This window comes from Typopeltis vanoorti, chromosome 15 (assembly GCF_054136105.1).
Source record: "Typopeltis vanoorti isolate ZY-2024b chromosome 15, IOZ_Tvanoo_1.0, whole genome shotgun sequence".
NCBI classification, from domain to species: Eukaryota; Metazoa; Arthropoda; class Arachnida; order Uropygi; family Thelyphonidae; genus Typopeltis; species Typopeltis vanoorti.
Genome location: NC_143563.1, coordinates 43,860,712 through 43,874,373, shown reverse-complemented (window position 1 = coordinate 43,874,373; position 13,662 = coordinate 43,860,712).

Here is a 13,662-nt window from a genome sequence, read left to right as displayed (position 1 = left end):
GCACGTGACAGCATCGAAAAGTGTTTCATAATCACCGTTAATCAACTACGGTGCGAACCTTTGGAACAAGCACTTCCCCCTAGCGACATGAACCAACATAATTCAAACTGTTTACTACTATCTTTCGGCTGTACTAGCTGCAGAATGTGTGCAACTTATTTAAAAACTTAATTCACCGCATAAGCAGTACAGTTTATGTGACTAATGCCGAAAGTACAACAACAGAATACATAAATAATATATATTTATGTAAAGACTAGCTTTCTCTTATTACAAATGATGATCCATCATCATGCGCATCAAGGATTTAGGCCTAGCAAGGCCTGTTCCGGCCTTAGAAGTCATCGTTTAAGAGAACGTCCTGGTTTTCTTTTTCCTAATGGCTTGTACTTTAAGGCTTGTTTTGGTAATCTTTCTGTTTTCATTCTTTGAACGTGTTCCATCCATTTATGTTTATATTTTTAAAATTTTTCTATTACTGGTTCTTGGTTTAATCCTTTCATAATTTCTTCATTTCTTTTGTGATCAAACAAGGTATACTTTGTAGTTTTTCTCATAAACTTCATTTCGCTGTTGTTAATCTTTGTTTGTCTTTTTGTTTTATTGTCCAAATTTCGCTTCCATACATTAAGACTGGTAGGGCTAATGTATTGTATACTTTTAGTCTGGTTTGTTTTTGAACTAGGTTTGGTTTAAATATAGAGTTAATTACACTTGTTATTTTTAAATATTTTGCAATTTTTACGTTTATATCTTTTTCATTTTCATATGTGATCATACATCCTAGGTAGTTAAATGAATTCACCTGTTCTAAGATCTTGTTATCACTTACTATTTTAGTTCTTGCTAGATCCTGTCCTTTGAAGGCCATAGTTTTTGATTTTTCTGTTGATATTATCATACCATAATCTTTGGATATCTCATTTAGATCTAAAATAGCTTTCTGTAAGTTATCTTCAGAATTTGTAATTATTATTTGGTTCGGCAAAGAGGAGAATGTTTAAGTTTACTGTAGGAGAAAGTTTAATTTCTTGATGTAAATTTTTATTCCATTTTATTATTATTTCATTTAAATAGATATTAAAAAGAGTTGCTGAGCGGGGACATCCCTGTCCCCTCTCAACAACCCTGTCGAGAGAGATAAACCAAGGGGTCCCCCTGTCGTACCCCTTGGTTTATCTCTCTCGTATATGATAGCTCTTGATTTAATCTTATTTGTATTTGATTATTTTCATATATACTTGCGATGGCTATTAGGATATTATTTGGTATTTGTCTTTCTTTTAATATGTTAAATAATATGTTTCTTTTAACTTTGTCAAATGCTTTTTCAAAGTCAATAAATGCAATATGTGTTTCTAAATTGTATTCTCTTCTTTTCTCTATTATTAATTTTAGGCAAAAGGCCAGGTTTGATTATGATTGTCCTTTTCTAAATCCATTCTGTACTTCTAAAATAAAGTTTTCGGAATATTTGATTAGTTTGCTATTTAAGATTCTGCTATATTATTATTATTATTATTATTATTATTATTATTATTATTATTATTATTATTATTATTATTATTATTATTATTATTATTATTATTATTTCTGACACCTCCAACAGAAATGTTGTTGTTTTAGTCATTACGTAACAGGAATTTAGTATACTGATACCTCTATAGTTTTTAGGGTCATCTCTATTACCTTTTTTAAAGACAGGAATCACAATTATTTAAATTAAGGGGATATTAAATCCCACATTGTTTTAAAACCGAATAAGAAACTCAAAGATTGGAATCAGAGAGTTTCATGCCGAATAAAGTAAACTATAAAAGTATCGGCGATTACTAGCTTGAGCTATTGCAAGTAGTCCTAGTACGTAGTACAATCTCGGCTCTTTATATTTAAGTAACTTAATTGCATCTTTTTTGACAACTCGTATAGCAGAGTATATAAGTTATTTTCGCTGCACCCTTTGGTATCTATTTGGTCTAGCTACTCGCTGATGAAGCCTCAAAAAAGGCTGAAACCAGTCTGGGTAGTGACCTCCCACCATAATGTAATAACAGCATACATTTCCTAGGAAATGTGTTTTTACATTATGGAAAATACCAAGAATAGCGATCAGACCTTTACCACCTTTGCTGCGAGTTGTACTACCTGCTAGGACTACTTGCATTAGCTCACTTGCATTTAGTTTACTATATTCGGCATGAAACTCTCTGATTCCAATCTTTGAGTTTCTTATTCGGTTTTAAAACAATGTGGGATTTAATACCTCCTTAGTGGTTGCCTGTAATCGAACTTAAAGAGCCTTTCTTGTGGTGGTCTGGAGTTAGGAACGTAAGCAGATGGTTAAGTAGGAGTCACATAGTAATTTCCATGATGTCATCACACACACCTCATTATTTATTTTATCTTATACGCAGTTATGCAGGATTGCCAGGATAATTTATAGAATTTTAGATGTTGATTACTTAAACTATTTTAAGCAAAACGTTTATCATAGATCTGATTTCCAACCGATATAGGATATCCTACATATCTTTTTGTGATAAGTAACTATAAGGGAAAAAAAATTAGAACCCCGTGCTGAACGTTCGTTTTACAGTTTAAAGTTACAAAATGGTTTAAAATCATCTAAAATTTTTTAAGTTGGTAAAGCCAACTTAAAAACATATTAAGAAATTAACAGCAACAAAGTTCTGCGAAGAGCTGCTCAAAGTTTGGCTGGAAGACTGGGTTCGAATCTCCCCTAGGACGCAAAGTACCGAGGGATTTTCAACTGAAAGGGAGTTAACCGTGTCATATGGTCGTGGACGGTTTTCCTCCCAGTTGTTTTTCATCTCACAAAACTGATACACAGCCAAAATGCTTCGTTTCTTCGACTGTAATTCCAAACAACGATAAGAACAGCTCCTTCAATGTCTATAGTCAAGTTACACTAATTTATAATGCTTGGTTGGTTATTATATTATCTCTTTTATAAGGAGTAGCTGTTCGTGATTGGCTAAGGATGGAAATTTGTTGTCCCCTTTCCAAAGTTATTAAACGGCTTTGGAGAATGCAGACGCCAGAGAATTATTTTATTTTATTATTATTTTTATCTCGTTCTTTAAGCTTTCTTTACTTAGTGATCTTCAAACAGTCAATGATTAACAAACATTATTACATTGGGTTATAGGGATACATATAGCGAGTAAACATTGCAATTCTAATATCGATATTGAAGTTAAAAAAAACAGAAATGAAGTCTGTATAACTTTAAAGGTTTATAAAAGTCCATCATTTCTTATTAGATATATGAAGAGCCAAAGGCTTCAATTCCGCGACAGAAGTGTTGTAAGTTCTGTTCGCTACAAACTTGGTATTAACTAGGTCTACCTACTCACTGATGAGACCTCAATAAAGGTTGAAACCGGTCTGGGTAGTGACCTTCTCTCATAATGTAGAACAGTAATACAGCTCCTAGGAGCTAAGTTCACATTATGGGTAAATATCAAGAATAGTGATCGGAGCTTGCTCCACCTTTGACATGAGTTGCCTCAGCTTGCACTACCTTAAGGGTCAGTTGCTGCAGTATCCAGGTATTTGCTTACGCTTGGAATCGCCGAACTTTATATAGTTTCTGCTATATTCGGCATGAACTTCTTTGAGTTTCTTATTCGGCTAAGAAACGATATGGGATGTAATATCCCTTGACTTAAACAAGTCCTTCATTTCGTTTGAAAACAGTCCGCATCTTTTCATTAAAAGTATACAATTAAACACTGTCAAACAATAATAATAATGAAAGGAGACCCTTTATGAGATTCGAGAATGCTGGCAATAACTCGATTACATAACTAGACCAAAATACGCAGTCAGTTGGAGATGCAGTTACCAGCAGGCTAATTTTATAAAACATCATTACATCATCATTCCATCATGTGTTAGGCTTAATCGTTGGTCACAGCTACGCAATGGAATCTGAAGAAACCTAATTAATTAATGCTGTGTAAGGCAGTTAATACTGTTTATACAGTTGGGTTATGCTGTCACTGACGTGTGTTATTTGGCCAGTTTATCTGTTTTGCTAGATGAAAAACCCAAGTTTCTGGAGGAAAACCTTATCACCAATGTATGGGAAATTTCACAGATCTTAAAGTTCTCTAAAGGACTAAAATGACAGGCGGTGGTTACAGAGTGCTTCCTCTGGAAATCTTTACATGTGTTTAACCGTTTTCCACAAAAATTAACACATGGTGTTTCTCACGTTGCTTACGGACATTTGAAAAATCAGTCTAATCGAACTAAAATGTACTGGGAGGGAAGTCGTCGCTTCGTCCTCGCTTTTCAATACAAATCACATCACTCAATCATTTGCGTCACCATTTAGAATACTTTTTTTAATACATTGAATACGATTTTTGCAATTTGGATTAAAATGTAGAGGGGTGTTGGTCATATATATAAAATAATAATAAGAAAGAAAGAAAATGCCACAGACACAACCACACATCTTTTTAATCAAACAATTTCAAAATTTTAATAAACTATCTTCTTTTAAAAAAAAACTCACACTGACACAAAAAAAATCGTTTGTGCAAAAAGAAGTAAATCAAAAAAGTAAGTACTGAGAAATAGTAGAATGACTGCGGTATAGAAGCAGCTACTCCACTAATATTTTTCGTTTCTTTTTGTAAGAATATGAATTTCTCTCTGAATTTCAAACATAACAGAAGTAATAATAATCCCACTGATTATGACAAATAATGCCAAGCAGTTAAAAAAGAGCTTTTAAATTGCAGAAATTCCTTTTTTCCTTGGCTTAGGTTTTAGGAGAGAAAAGCTATCTTAGAAAACGCACATAAAGAAATAACACGAACACTTCCATGGTTATTCATAATAAGTTGAATTAAATGGTTTACTTAATTACTTGAATAAATGCACAGAAAATTATTATTATTATTATTATTATTATTATTATTATTATTATTAAAAAATTTTCAGCCTTTCACCAGAAAATTAAAGTCCATTAAGGGTGGCTACTAGAGTGATCTTAACCTGCTAAGGAACTAAGCCAATGCCTAGGGACAGTTTACCTTTTAATTATATATATATATATATATATATATATATATATTTAATTTAAAGGTATTAAAGTGGTGCTTGCCTAGTAGCAGCATACATACCCTAACAGCAGTCCTGGTAGCTACTACATTAACTTTCAATCTTTACCAATCCTAAATATCAACCAGTATGCAATATCTGGTTAATACCACAGGATCAACAACCACAATAACGATCTTTCTTAATTCTTAGTTGAATAGCATGAATTGAGTTTCCTTTCTCACGTTCATAATAACCTCCTTACATTCTCCCTCATCCTTTAAATATTTACATATACAGTATAACAAAAACAATAGGCTTTTGTGGAAGTGACGTTTGCATCTATAGCACTAGACTGGCTATAGAAGGACGTTTCCATTTCAAGTGGCTGACTACAGGAATTTTTATAGCCCTTTCTTCGATTGATTCCTGAGTTAGTTCTCTGGTACAGGCAAGAGGTTTTTTTTTCTGCAGGGAACCATGGTTTTTCTTCCATTAAAAGCCAGGAAAATAACAATGTAATTCACTCTATTTCAGACAATTAAGACATTTAATTATGACATTTAAGATTAGCGCTAGTCTTGGACACGCTATTTCTGATTGGTTAATGGTGGAGTTTAACTTTCCCACAGGCTCCAAAAGTTAGATAGGACCTAAAACAGTGCCTACTTCCTATGAGAATAAAAGGCGTTAGCAGATAACAAAAACACTGTTAATATGTTTATCTGTTCTAATTATATATTATCAAGTATCTTATCACTACTGTATTTTATTTGATGTTCATATGAGCTATTACCAGTAATGATAACAATCAGTGGCACACTCAGGATTTAATCTTGGGGGGGGGGGGGGAGTTCAGTAGACGATTTCAGAATACACACTACGTATGGCATACGACCTATGACTGAGCATCTGCAATGATCGCTAATCCATAAATAGTATAGAAATAGAAAACACGACACAACATAAATAAATAAAAAAAGAATTTTAATTAGGAAAAAATTTTTGGAAAATTTTCTAGTGTTTTTTTTAAATTTTTCTTTGGGATGGGAGGCTAGGCCCCTTTCCTCCCCCCCCCCACCACCTCTGGCCGTGTCACTGGTAACAATGAACAACTTCACTTAACAATATAACTAACGTTCCTTCTAAGGCAGGAAAGCAAGTCTTCTGATGCAATGAAGTCTTCTGTGCAGTGACTCGGGTTGGCTGTCATCCCTAGGCCAGGGGAAGTGATTTTCGAAAACCCTGTATAACCTACTTTACATTTATAAGCTCCCAAAAATATATTTAAAAAATTGAGAAGTTACGTGTTTTATTCCACTGAAAATATACTTGTACAGAAAATGAGATTATACATAACATAGTCTCATTTTAACTAATTGTTTAGCCATAATAACTTAAATTTTTAGTCACTTTAAGTTTCTTAATGTCAGCACATGATTGTGTTGCATCGATCTTTGTACTGTATGCTTTTAACGTTTTGGAGAAGTTAAACTTGATAAACTTGAAACTTATTACTCAATACTTATCTAACGCCACGTTCAAAATGGGATAACAAAAACACACTTCGTTAGTGAGTCATCTTTGACAGCGGAAAACAACATACAAGAAGATAATTGCACTTAATCAATTATAATTTTTAATATTTTTATTTTTTAACCTATCCTTCATCCATAATAATCTATACTGCTCAAAACAATTAGGAGATTATTATTATTATTATTATAAAAAACCTCCATGGAGTCAAAGACTCATCGTGGGAGGTCCACTATTATACACACAGTTTATCATACCATCAGAGGCATAGCTAGTGGGGTGCGAAGGGGGCGGTCCTCCCCGGGCGGCACTTTAAACTTTTTGAACTTTTGCAGTTAGTGTAATTCTAAAATACAGTCTCGAGAACCCAGTTCCAAATATTGTAATACTACTGCGAATTTTCCTCACAATTGCTTACAGCAGTTGTGAGGAAAATTCGCAGTAGTATTACTAGTTCACTATATTGCTAGTTGTGAGAGGAGTTTTTCTAAATAAAATTAATTAAGAATTACCTACATTACTATGAAATAGACTTCACCGATGTCATCGACGATTCTGCTAACAGAAAAGCAAGAAAAATAACATTTTAGAATGTTGAAATTAAAGTTTTACTTCAAAAATAAACATAGTGTTTTAATTTATTTCCCTATACGTCGTTATAACTTTTTGTAGTATTTTTGTGTGTATTGAGAAGGGCGGCAAACTCAAGAATCGTCCTGGGCGACAACAGCTCTAGCTACGCAACTGCATACCGTGCCTTAAATATATTTACTGTCTCTGCACTCACCATACTCTACGCATTCCAATCACTCACCACTCTCCATGCAAAAAACCTGCTCCTCTCTCCCTTGCTCACACCCTCCTTATACAGCTTCCAGGGATGACCTCTTGTTCTCTTCCTATCTTCACCCATTCTCTGCAAAACCTCCCCAACATTAATCTGGTAATAACCTCTTAAGAGCGTATATGTCTCAATCATATCCCCTCTCATCCTTCTATCCACCAATTTCTGCAAATTGCGTCTTATCAATCTGTCTTCATACTCAACATTCTAGAGACCAGAAACCACCTTAGTCAATCGTCTCTGAACTTTTTTTGACACATCTTCATCTTTTTGAAAACCAGGTGACCAAATCTGTGCACAGTAATCGACATGTGGTCTGATCAAAGCCTTGTATAAAAGAATTATAACATCCTTACTTCGCCTTCCGCATCATTCCCATTATCCGCTTGTCCTCACAATTTGAGTAACATGTCCGCGAAATTTTAGGTCCTTGTCTACAATCATTCCCAAATCTCTCATCTCATCTACACTTACAAGATATTTCCACCAATTTTGTACTCTACATCCCATTTCTGCTTCCCAAATTTCAAATCCTTACACGTTGTAACATTGAATTGAGACCTCAACTCATTTACCCTATCAGCCAGTGTATTCAAGTCCTCTTTTAAAGCAACAGCATCTACTCTACTGCTGATAGCTCTCCCCAACTTTGCATCATCTGCAAACAATTGCATATCACCATTCAGACCTCTCCAAATATCATTTACATTCAAATTAAACAGCAATGGACCCAAAACAGATCCTTGTGGGTACGCCACTAAGCAACTTTCCACTTCTGGGATATCGCTCCTCCATAGACAACTCGCTAATACCTATCAGCAGCTAATCTCCAATCCAGCGAACTAATCTACTATTCAGCCCCATTCGTTACAATTTACAGTAATTACTAGCTTGTCATGTGGCAATTTATCAAATGCCTTTGCAAAATCTAAATATACCACTATATATGCAACACCCTTATCCAACGCATTTGTCACTTTATTATAAAAAGTAAGGCAGATTGCTAAAGCACATTCCTATAGTAAATCCATCCTGGCCGCCAAAGAATAGTTTTCTGTTGTCAACTCAATTCTGAATTTTAGTCCTAACTAACTTCTTTAATACCTTAGCACCACTCCAGAAACACAGACTGGTCAATAATTCAAAGCCCTACCTTTATCACCTCCCTTATGAACTGGAACAATTTTACCCTCTTTTCATTCTTTTGGAACTTGATCCAGTGAGAGACTCATGTTAAAAAGATATGCAAAAGCTGTTGTTAACTCTCTAGAACACTCCCTCAAAACACGTGGTGAAATAGCTTCAACTCCCACAGCTTTATTTACATTAAGTCTATTCAATTCCTGATGTACCTCCTGTTCACTTACTAACAGGTCCTCCTCCTCCTCCTCCTTCTTTCCCATTTCTTTCAAGTTCTGCATGATGTCACATTTATATGAATGAAATACTTTTATAAATTGCTCATTAAATATCTCAACTATATCCTCTGCAGCAGTTATCATTCCTCCGTTTTCACCAGTCAATCCCATCCTACCATAATCATTCTTTTTTCTACTGGCCACATATCGAAAAAAAAACCCTTACGATTTTTTTGGCTGCTTTAGCTAACTGCTGCTTATACCGCACTTTTGCTAACCTTATCAAGCGAGTCACCTTCCTCGCCTTCTCTTCGTACTTCTCATGCAACTGGTTGTTATAACTACTCATCTTGTGTTTCTTCCATAACACCTTCTTCTTCCAGATTGCATACTTTATCTCTTGATTCATCCATTTCACACCTCCTCTATTTATCCTCTTAACCTTTGGAATACATTGTGATATTGCCTCCACCAAACAGTTCTTGAGTAAGGCCCAAGGACATTGATATCCTTTCCATCCAGTTCCTCTTTCCAATTTATTATCGCAAGCTATTTCCTGACCTTTTCATAATTACCAGTCTTATAATTCCACATGTATATCCCTTTCAAACAGACGTCCTCGAATGACTGGTCACCCTGCAAGTGATCACCTCGTGGTCACTCTCACCAACTGGTGGAAGATTTGACACATTATTTATAATAACATCATCTGATGAGATGATCAAATCCAATACTCTTAATCCTCGTATACCCTTCGTTACGTACTTCCTAAGATAATTGTCTTTCAAACACCCTAGAAATTAATTTTTGTTGTCCCCCAGATACAGTCTTTTGATTCCAGTTATATTACTTGCTAGCTAGGCCATATTTGCCTATACATTTCCTTCTCATTACTCTCCATATATTCAGGTCTATAGCAACACTCAACTAAATATTTCATTCTGTTTACTTCTACTTCACACTATACTGCCTCAAAACCGTGGCGACTATTTGCACCTTGCAAATCCACCTTAAATGGGCATAACTCCTCTTCTACCATCAACAGTACTCCTCCTCCCTTTCATCCAGTCTGTCTTCACGAAAAATATCATATCCGTTCATCTCTATTCCTGTCAGGATGCCATCGTCATCTAACCATGTCTCGCATATACCAACAATTGTGGGGTGAATAAGCTCAAACAAAGCAACAATTTCGTTCCCCTTATTTCGAATACTTCTAGCATTAGTTTATAAACATAAGAAATCATTACTGTTTCTACCAGTCCTAATAACGTCACTTCTCCAGTCACTTCCTCTATATTACCAATTCTACAACTTTCCTCACACTCAAACTCTCCCCATCCACCCCAGGTCATCTCATGTATTTTCCTGCTCACACATTCATCTCTGAATTCAGCATCTGCATGTTTCATAAAGTGTCTCTCCCAGCCCCCCCGTTTCCCTGTTTGTGTTGTGTTTCCACTCTCTCATTTACTTTATTCATGATATTCACCTCCCCATTTGCAAGTGAGCAAAATCTCTACCTACCCTGCTTTTTTTTTGCTCTTTCATATCACCTCCCATCACCTCAGATCTATTCATTACAGCCATTACCCCTCTTGCCAGTAACAATCTCTCCAGCCGACTCACACCAAAACCATTTAAATGAAGCCCATCTTTATACAATTTCATCTGTCCCTCAAATTCCTCCCACGCATTCACAAAATGTTCTCCATTCTCCTCACATAACTGCAATAAAATATCATTCATAATCCTTGCTCGCCTCCTCAGTTCGTCACTATCATACCTTGGCAACACACTGACTACCTTTCCTAACACACTGTTATCTTTTACTCTCCTTAATAATCTCCTTATATCCAATCTGGCATTTTCCTTATTCCCGTCCAAATCATTTGTCCCTACTACAACCACCATCTCTTTGGCTCTCTTATTCCTCATGTCCAACGCTTCAATCACTCTCTCCATTCTACCACCAGGGAAAACAATCCTTATGCACCTTCTCATTCACCATACCTCTAATAATGGAATCTTCATAGAGAGCCACTCTCGAATCATTCGTTACATCTTTCGCATGGCCATCTCTCCTTCTACTCTTTTTCACTCTTCCATGTATGTCCGTATTTTTTTAATTTCATTTCGAATGCAGTTCATCTCTTGCCTCATCATCATCAACTCTGCTCTCATGTCCGGATTCAATATATATTCATGGCTGACATTTTCATGTAGTTTTATATTATGTCTCTGAATGTTTTCGGTTGTGAAGCATCTGCAGCAGACCTCACACTGATGTTCTGACAAGGATATCCAAGGATAATTAATTGACTCAATTTTCTTCTCCTGAGTGACATTCTGATCTTGTGTGTTATGAATGTTTGGCATAACAGCAGTAGGCTTGGATGTATCCCAAGACATCATCATGGAACTACTAGGAGACACCAGGTTCCATATCTTTTATCATACTTGGTGCAACTTGACAAGAAGTATTTGGCCATCTCCATTTGGCTCTGATTCTACGTTCTTTGAGTGAGTTTCAACTAACTCAGCAGTATTAAGAATATGTGTCGTATTCATTACTGAGATTAACATTGGATCTTGGAACAAACTGTCAAAATATGTTGTCACCGCCTGTGATTCCTCCATTTCTATTATTGTATCTTCACTTTCTTGTGATCTTTTACCAATATGAAATAAGTTCTGAGTTGAACTAGGATATATATTTGAATGCGAAACAGAAATCTCATTTAATGGATAATCAGTTCCTGACAGTTCTGATCTTCCTTCACTTGTGAACGACTTTATTGGCCTGTTGGTATCTTTTGGTGTGTCTAATTCATTTATTTTTGATGACACATTGGTCTTCATGCCTTTACTGTTAGAACTACGAGGATATCTATTCCGAGGTCTTCCTCTTTTCCTCTTAATTAACGATGGCAATTCCGTGCTGTTTTTTTTTTGGGGGGGGGGGGGGGTTGTTGCACCTCAGCAAGTAACACGTCCTGGTTACTTAAGTCATGTTCATTCTTCTCCTGAATATCTGAATAGGGGATATTTTGGTTTTCACGCTAAAATGTATAATTTTGTAATAAATATCGATTATTTAACAATATCTCATCAATTACACCATAAGTAAGAAATATATATTCATGTATAAAGTACCCAATAGTTATAATTATTTGCAGAAATTTATAATTATCCGACAGAAACTAAAATATCCGCTAATTGTTTTGAGCAGTGTATTTCATTCTTAAAGCTATTCACTGCACTGAAATCATTCCTCAATTGTTCTACCCTACCGTAAAAAAAATTTTTTTTTTTTTTTTAAAAGTGCTCTTTATATTACTTCTTTCTGTTTACTATTTTCAGTTGCAGATTTTTTTAAAAACATGGTTGTTATTCATCTAAATCAATCGCGGATTTGCCTTTAAACTCCCCCCCCCCCGTTAAATTCAGACATCAGATTATGAATGATGTTCTAAAATTTTAGCCTCGTTGCTTGCTTCCTTATCACAAAATTTCACTTTGTATGTGTGTGACACACACACACACACACACACACACACACACACACATTACTCTAGGGATATAATTTTGTTTGTCTAATTTTGCCACCAGAAATAGTCACGCTGAAACCAATATTGAAATAATCTGACAACTATTAACATATCCTATATCAGGGATTTCATTTAAACACCCAGCTGGTGTGGAATTATTAATATTACTTCGAATCATTTTCAATAAATAAGCTGAATGTAACTAACATTAAACCAAGTGGAAATCATGTGTACATTCTTAAACTCCAGCTTTTGTTAAATTCCATCTACCCAGAGAAGAATATATAATTGTAATATATGATTTTGATACGCTTTCACCTTTCACTGCAAAGGTTTTCACTTGAAAGCAAAACAAACAGGAAATCATGCTTCAGATTTTTGAAGGATTCCAAATAACAAATTCCAGTATATTCCTTTCAGACAGTGTTCCGTAAATAACCCGCTTAATTATCTACTGACGGACAGATAAAACGGGTCTTATAAGTGCTTACTCAGTTTGCGAAACGCACCTACTAGTTCAGTGGAGCTATATTGGCACGTCAATCAATGTACATAAATAAACATCGTCTATATCCTGTTTGAGAACGGTTTTTTTTTTTTATTTTATTATTATTATTGCCACATCCGATAGAGCGGTGCCATCGGGAACTTGGATGGTACCGTTAATTTTACGTTACTTCAAGAGTCTATATAAAACAGAATTTGTAAAGAAAAAGTGCTGCAAGTTACCATTGTAAATACCAAATAGATTTACAAAAAAGTACAAAACCAAACAAGACATGCATATTTTAAAAGTATTTGAAATAAACGTTCACATAAAGTGCATACGTATTTAAACACACACACACACACACACACACACACACACACACACACGTGTATAAACGGAAAAAAATATTGTACTTATGTAATTAACACTCAGGCGGTCGCATCTGATCTAACAGATACCTGCAAAATGTTTAATATAAATATTCTTACACAAGTCAGTGTATAGCTTGGAGGTCATGAGTAGCTGTGCATTCATATGTTACGAGTGATATTCCGCACTTTTTTTTTTTTTTGCTGTCAGTTTGGTTTAACACATGTCATGTAAAGGTTTATGATGTTTGACAGTAAATGTTACCTGAGAGATACCACGACCTCCAATGTCAGTATAGTATAGTTTAGTTTTTTTTTTATTATTATTTGTTCGATAATTTCTAGATTGTAACTGAAAATAAATAAAGCATCATGTATTACTGAAATAGAGAGCCAAAGGCTTATTTATATCATACGTATCCTCTAGGAGATGTGCTTT